The sequence below is a fragment of the Cupressus sempervirens genome, chromosome 1 (genome assembly GCF_028749045.1).
Source record: "Cupressus sempervirens isolate cs-2001-9-10 chromosome 1, ASM2874904v1, whole genome shotgun sequence".
In the NCBI taxonomy this organism is placed as follows: domain Eukaryota; kingdom Viridiplantae; phylum Streptophyta; class Pinopsida; order Cupressales; family Cupressaceae; genus Cupressus; species Cupressus sempervirens.
This window is the reverse complement of record NC_143118.1, coordinates 75,005,218-75,013,851: the sequence shown is the minus strand read 5'-3', so window position 1 is coordinate 75,013,851 and position 8,634 is coordinate 75,005,218. Positions and strand designations below refer to the sequence as shown.

Genomic DNA, 8,634 nt, shown 5'->3' with positions numbered 1-8,634 from the left:
TGAAATAGGTCCATGATTCAAACCATGAAGACATAACACTTAAAAAGTGTCATATATAACATTTCTATTTATATATCATAATGTACATTTTCTGTATACTTGGGTTACAATATTGTCAACTAAATTAACTAGACACTATTTCATATAGGTCAAAAATGTATAGATCAGAACTGGCTACAAAAAACCCTTTCCCTTCTTTAGGAAAACATGGGAAGTGAGACAATTACATAGCATTATATTGAAAAATGCCTATGAAGAAGATATACCACTGAAGATCTATAGGTGGCCTAAGATGGATAAAGCACTTGTAACCTATGGTAAAGTCACAAAAAGACATACTGACAGATATGGACACTATGAAGACTAACCATATCTAAATACTATACAATCAAAAGTATGGCTTGATCAAAATAAAACCAAAGGATTACCCATTTCTCATTCTCGAGCGAGTGGGTCCTCTTTATGTAAATACCACTTTATGCACTTCCAGTCAACACATATGCAAGTTTTGTAGCCGCCAAGAGGAATATCCAGTTATGAGTAAGCATAAAGTTTCTTTTGATCTTAATAATTAGGATGGGAAGACTTGGACCAATTCATCTTCTACTCCATACTCACTTCTCCTCGGGATATATGGTCCTCCTCTAAGTTATCCAAAACTAGGTCAAGTTCTTTAATGATAGGATCAAGTTAAAGACTACTCTATAAAAATCCCTAATAATAGTTTTGTCCCTGTCAACCTACATGATGGTCTCTACAAACATGACCATAATGTCTTTGTTATTCTTTTGTCAATCCATCATCTTAGAAAGTTCCTAACCCACAATGACCCTAATGGCCTTATGAATTACCATATGCTAATCCTAAGGTAGAAAAATTCTTATTAGAACCCCATTTCCCTATTGCCTGAGATCATTTTGATTGAGGTAACCATAGCTACCATAGTAACAACCTATGGAGTCTATAGAAGTCTAAGGAATGTAACCTACAAAATATCATAACTTAACATTGAACTAGGAAAATACCTCAATATAGGCTCACCTATACTCTTTAAATTGAAAGGTAAAAATAATTAGAAACTACCACATTGCCCGAGGCCATGTACTTTAGATTTTTTGAATCCTTTGCAATTTATATAATGAGCAAAGGTAGTCTTAATTTAATACTTCTCTTGATGTGAATGTGATGCACTGGAAACCTCATAATTTTCTAGCCTAGCTTAAGGTACAAGTATTCAATTGGAGGTAATCTAATCGCATGTGTAATGATGCTATTGAGTTTAAATATGCCAAGAGAGTAGGTCTACCCATTTCAAGAAAATTGTGATGATTGGAAAATGGGGATGACTAATATAAAGTTCTATTTTTATTAATTTATATAGAATATGGTGAATAATTATTTGCTATGTGTATGATTAGAGTTTTGGTTTGGTTGTAAGCTAAAGGTTAGTATATATTAAACTCTTATTAATACATAAATTGAGATTTTTTGGAGATTCTTAACTTAGACTCTATCATAATTTGCAGATTTTAATATTAGTTAGATTCCATTTATTATTATTTACATCCATCTATATACTAGACTTCATATTGATCGATGGATACTACATCTTTAAGGTAAGAATTTTTACCATCAACTCCTAGGTTTACTAATAGATCTTCCTCCTTATTTCCTTCCTGATAGATGCGTTGAATCTTGGTTTCTTCAAATTTATCAACTAGATTTAAAGTTGTCTCTATTTTTGAGTTTAGAGTCCAATTAGGAGTGCTTCTCTTTCTTAATGCATTAAGTATTATTTGGGAATATCCTTCAATGATGGTCCTCTTAATCCCCATTCCCAAACTTATGCGGAGGCCTTCTGTGAGAGCTTCAAGTTCTTCCAAGTTATTAGATGTAATCCCTAGGGGTTTGAGTCTTTTGATGACCCAAGATTCTAAAGAATAAATGAAGCAACCTATTCCAGATTTTCCATGGTTGCCCTTGGATGTTCTATCAAGATTGAGTTTAGCCCATCCTTCCAGAGGAGATTCATATCTACAATTTTTCATTGCTTGTTTACTATCTTTAGGATACATCATTAGAGGGTTAATGACTGTATTCTAATTATTTTTCATCAATGCATCTCATTTTGAGAAGGTTCCTTCTTCTTAGATTGAGTTACATAGATAGTTATTAAGGACTTTTGTAATTACTAGCTTCCACTTTGTTTAGAAGGGATCTGACTAACATTTCTTCTTCTTTGAATATTCTTCTAGTACGTTCCTTCCAAATTTCCCATGAGAGGATGGAAGGGGAAATATTCCATAATTTGTTATAAATCTTGGATTGTCCAACTTTTGGCCAACTCTTGATATGGCTCCAAAAGTTATTTTGAAAAGCACGTGATCAATTAAGTTTGTTACATAGCCAATGCCAACAATCTTTAGAAAAATTACATTGGTAGAGAAGATTTTTGACTATTTCAAAACTCTCTTTGCAAAGAGGACATCTCAAAGGGCCCTTAAAGCCCACTTTAGTAAACATGTCAGCTATAAGAATTCTATTTTAGTAGGAAACCCAAAAGAATATACTTGCTTTAGTTAAGTAGGCTAGATCAAGGGTAAGGTGGATTTCAATTATATCCCACATATGAGATTTAATTTATAGAAAATTGTAAATAGTTTTATTTTATTCAATTTTATTAGATAATTTAATTTATTAAAAGTAACTTATCCTATTGATTTTTTTTTATCGGTAAACAGTCCAAGCCATATAAATTATATTAATATATTAAAATGATAAATTCTTTGTTCAAACAAGCACTACTATGACAAAAGTTCTGAAACTTATCCTAATTATGAAAAACATAATGGATTTTAATTAAAACCATATTTTTAAATATTTAAGCCGAGAGGCTTTCTACAATGGTAGCAATATTCAATGTAAAATTTTTTATTTAAAAAAAATTGACATTCATTTACTTGTCAAAAAAATAAAATAAAATTTTAATAATTAAAATCTTGAAAGTTGCATGCAATGGATAGTTTAACTCAATGTGAACTGGTGGTTTTTAAATTTACAATCAGTTCCTCCTCAATGTATGTCATATTTATTCCACATTCTAAAATATGGTTTACAATCTTCTTATGATTATGCTACGAATTAGAGCATAAAATAAAAATAAATTCAAAACATTTATTACCATTGCTTATTTTATTGCTATGATTTTTTTTAGTGCTATAACTTTCTTTAATTTGTATATTTCATGTTTGGATGTGATGAAGTAAATAATTCTCTAAATTTGATTTGTTGGGATTTTTCAGTCTCATAAAACTAAGAAAGAGTTTTAAAATTTAAGATTTCTATGTTTTTTTTTTTAAATATATTTAAGATTTCTATGTATTAAGGGATATTATATATAAAACAAATAAACTTATAGTAATTCTATTGAAATTGGATACCTCTGGGCTTATTTTTCAGAAATTGAATTAAATTTTTTGGTATGCTAGTAAAATTATCAAAAACATACTTAAATCTACATTGAAATTATCAAAAATCTACTTAAATCTACATTGAAATTATTGATGGTAACAAGAAAGTAGGAGGAGGATTAGTAACTCTGAAATAATGTAATATAAAACTAGTAATAAAGCATATCTAATACAAAGTACACCAACCAAAGTGAACAATATTTGAGTAAGGTATCATTGATCAAATATTTTAAAATATATAAATTTTCATAATCCAAGTGGGAATTAAAAGGCTTGAGTGAATATTCGTAATTGGCACAATATAGAACTTGAGTATTTCCTTTAAATTAATAATACCTAGTGTGTGTTCCAATTTCTTTACTTTGAATAACCTAAATGTGACAATGGATATATCAAAATGAATAGAATTTTAATTAATATAACATTTGAAGCACACTTGTTAAAGAGGTACTAAGGTTCTTATTGCTAAGATTCCAAGCTTTTTACAAATCTCTTTGCACAAAGTGATTAAAGAAAATATCATTTTATATTGTCAGTATTTTACATTCATTATGTTGTAATTATAGCTTATTTATTTATTTATTTATTTTATCAAAATCTTGTAAATTTATTTGTTTTCTTAATAAAAGGCTATTGCCCACTTTTGTTAATATCAATTAAGTTTTTGTCATAATCCTATATTGACATATGAATAACTTAAAATATATATTACTACTCCAATTCATTACTCTTCTTTGTCAATACTTTGAATAAACAATATTACTGAATAATATTTCTCCAATAATATTATTCAAATGATACTATTCTTAATTAATAAATAATAAAATAATAAATGAAGCTAAACATCAGTAATATTTAAAAATTAAATAATATTAATATAGAAGTCAATCACTAATATAATGTATAATATAATTTAATTATAATTTTAATATTTTCATAATATTTAAGATGTTAAAAATTATTATATTCAATTTATAATTTTTAAAATTAATTATTCTATTTTTATAAATTTTTAGCATTTAAAGTATTAGTATTTTAAAAATGTATTAAAATATGTTTGATCTATTTCATGTTTTCATATATTCTTACCCAAAATATCGCCTCATAATATGGGTACGCTTCCTGGAAATCCGCCCTATAACACCCCAAAGGTATGAGCCAATTAAATTGAAATAAAATAATTTTACGGATTTTAAAAATTAGAAATTTCTCATTTATACATTAAAATTTTTTTAAAAAGAACTTCAAAATAACAATACTAAAATGTAGTTGGTTGAAATAAATAAAATTAATCACAACTTAACAACTTAAGTAGAACTGATTGCAATAGTATATTGCCTCCGACAAATACAATAATGGAATTGTAAAAAATATATTTAAATCTACATTGAAATTTAAAATATATTTTGTATGTGAATATTTTCTCAATGGAATGAAATGGTGACATTTAAAACTAATTTACTTTCATTATTATTTATTACATTAGCTATAGTTATTTAATTAAATCAAATATTCTACATTGTTAGTATGTTAAGTTATCTTAATTCTAGAAAAGGCTATCATTGGTTCACTTATAACCCTAAAATTGAAAAACTACTAATTATGACGATAGAAAAAATGTCAGCTAGCTTTAAAAACATATTATCATACCAAAAAAAGATAAAAATCACCAACATTGATAACCTGAGCGACCTTCCCATTCCACTTCTTCCTTTCTAATTTTTGACTATGTGAATTTTGATCCTAATTGCACTAGTTCATCCAAGTGATTTGTGAGAGCGGAAATTGCAAAAGAAGTTATGTTTGAAACAATATATTGCAACAAGTTAACATGAAATGATTTGGTTGCAAAGATTATTTGTTGAGTTAGATTACAAACAAGAAAGTTCAATATTGTTCTCTGATATTAACATCAGTACGTGGCCAAAATTTCTATTTTTACGACAAAACTAGAAATATTGAGGTATAATTTTATTTCATCCAAAGTGTGTTTGAAGAGGGCAATTTACACGTGTTGCTCAGTAATAAAGTGTTTCAATTTTTGAACATGTTAATCCCCTCATTATGTGTGAAATACATCCCATTTTAATCATTGGAATGGTTATTTTTATCTATGAGTTTTTTTGAGTTTCTGAATCTTCATATCTCTGGCTCATTCCCAACTCCGCATAGCACTTGAAAATTTTAAAATCTAACTGCTAAGCCTCAAGTTATTGCAGGTTAATGGAGGGACCCAAAATACGCATTTTCAAGTCTATCAATAACCATTAACCTCTCAAAAGGTTAATGATAACTTTCAAATCGTGCATTTTGGAGTAGGTTAATTAACCTTTCCAAAAATGCATTTTTCTTAACCTCTCAAAAAGGTTAATGATAACTTACAAAAATGTGTATTTCTTAACCTCTCAAACAGGTTAATGATAACTTTCCAATTGCGCATTTTGGAGTAGGTTAATTAACCTCTCCAAAAATGCATATTTCTTAACCTCTTTAGGATGGTTATTAACTTGTTTGAAAATTTCTCTAACCTCTTTAAAATTCTTCCATGAGAAGTCATACATGTAAACTGGAGCAATTGACAATAACAATCAAAGTGAATCAGATGGAGTTCCTGGTAATTCACCATGTGCAGTGAGAGTATTTTAGAGAATACCCAAGAGAGATTTGGTATCATGGGATTCTATAATCACAGCATATGCTCAAAATGAACAATTTGCAGAGGCTATCGATCATTATTCTCACCTATAATATAAAGGCATTAAGCAAGATTCCAGAACCGTCACAAGCGTGATCAGTTCTTGTTCCTTGCCAAAAGCCATTGAACAAGGACAACAAGATATGCCTAGAATGAACTTGGATATGACACCTTCAGCCTATTTTTTGAATTGCACAACATTGGTATTGCACCAAATGCTCTGAGCTTTGCTAGTGTTCTGAGGGGATGTGAGAGTACTAACATTTTGTGATCGGATAAGCAGATTCGAGCTCTTGTACTCAAAGGCGGTCATAATAAGCAGATTGACCAAGCATCCCCAACGCATCAGTCACAATTCAAATCTCAAACTCACTGCATTATGTAAAGGGGGATTGTTGAAGGAAGAATTAAATATTCTGCTTACCTTTGATAAATGAACTATAAACTCTTTTACATATCTCCAACTCTTACAAACCTACATCTCCAAGAATGCACTTTCAAAGGGCAGGAAAATTCACGCTCACATCAACAAAATGGAAATTAAGATATCTGGACACAAAATTGTACAAGATACTCCTATATGAATATATGATCAATTTAGAAGTCTAGTAGATGCACACGAAGTATTTGACAAAATGATTGTGCAAGACATTCTTTCATGGAATGCGATCATTACCGCTTATAAAAGAAAGGGAAGATTTTCATCAATATAATCACTATTTTAAATCTGAGGAGCATGTAGAAAAAGTGGGAGGTGTTTTCGACAAATCATATTGCACCGAGAAACTCTAGCACACACCTATCAAGAGTACTGGGCAGAATTTGAGCTTTGTCGGTTATATAACAGATGATGTCCCATTTTAGCTATGATCACTCTAATCGAATTCTCTTCACCAATTAAAGTAAAAATTACAAATAGCAGCATATATATATCAACTTTGCTATGATATATGTGTAATCGGAATAGGAAGCTTCGAAACAGGTTATGGCTATTCATAAAAGCATAATTGCAAATGGATTTTCATCAAATGTCATAAGTTGTGAATTCTTTGGTGGACATGTATGCAAAGTGTGGAAGCATAAAGAAAGCATGCAAATTGTTTGGTAGAATGTATAAACAACATGCAGTCATGTGAAATGCTATAAACATAGGGCAAGAAGATAAACTTAGACAAACAATATGGAGCCTCAACATAACCCTCCAATTGGCTCCCAAAAGCCCAAGTGATTGCACAGTGTGGTGCTGCTACTTTCTCTGCTTCTGAACGAATTTTTACTTCTTCATGGTCCCTAAGATAATGAAAATGGGCACTTGTTGGGCAGTACTCATAATAATAATAGGAAAAGAAGGATGTTTATAAGTGAAAAGAGAGGAGGATGGAGTAGAAGAGTTGCAGACGAAGTAGAAGTAGTAGCAGAGTATCAGTGTTCTGGATATGGTTATGTGTTTGTTGATACATTTCTAAGAGATGAGAATGGACTTTTGGTTTGTGAATGCAATCCCTGCTACACTAGACTTGACTATTCACAACTTGTTCCAAATTGTGTGATGGATGCCAACCAAGGAGATCCCACATTCTTGAAACCATTCTGGATTGGAAATGCAGAAGCAGTAGCAATAGTAGTGCCACCATGGTACAAAATGAGATACGACATAAACAACCAATTGGAATATGTTGCCACATCACCAAAGTTAGAGAAGTAGATTCACACCATTCATGAACTTGTGGGAAATGCTGTCATACAAGGAAGATATATTGTTCTTGGAACAGGTTCTACCTAGCTTATCAATGTTGCTTTTTATAGCCTTTCCCAAGCCCACAATCTGTGAAACCCATCAAAGTGGTTGATGCTACTCCATACTATGGCTTGTATAGAGAACAAAAAGAGATGTTTGACTCAATGGACTATGTGCAGAAGTTAAACACTAGAACTTGGGTTACAAAAGCTAAGAAATTGGATACCTCTACATTCATTGAATTTGTAACATATCTGAACAATCCAAATGGTTGGTTGAAGAAATATGTTCTGACGAGTAAGAATGTGAGAGATATAAATGATCATGCATATTATTGGCCTCACTTCACAAGAATCCCACACCTAGCTGATGATGATGTTGTGCTTTTCACCCTCCTCAAGCTCATCAGCCATGTAGGTTCTTGGCATGGGTGGATGATTGTTAAAGACTACAATGTGTATGAGAAGATGTACGATTACATTGAAGAAAAGCACATTTGGTAGATATAAACATAATTGGAGAGATCGTAAACATAAAGTTAGTATTCAGTGCACATGCCACACGCTCTTGGTCTCTTCATAAAAGCAAGGATATGCATTCATTAATAAAGTGATGTTATTTGAATGAATCGTTCAAATATCAAAAAGAGATCAGCAAAGATTTATTATGCAATCTTCCTTTGGGGAAAGATGTAAAATGTAGGTTTCAGGTCATACTAGGCTAATTTTATA

The 8,634-nt window shown here is 30.5% G+C and overlaps 1 pseudogene; it reads left to right on the top strand.

Annotated features, from left to right (window-relative positions):
* The first annotated feature begins 7,345 nt into the window (after positions 1 to 7,345).
* LOC149576252 (tryptophan aminotransferase-related protein 3 pseudogene) lies at positions 7,346 to 8,406 on the top strand (annotated as a pseudogene).
* Positions 8,407 to 8,634: the final 228 nt, after the last annotated feature.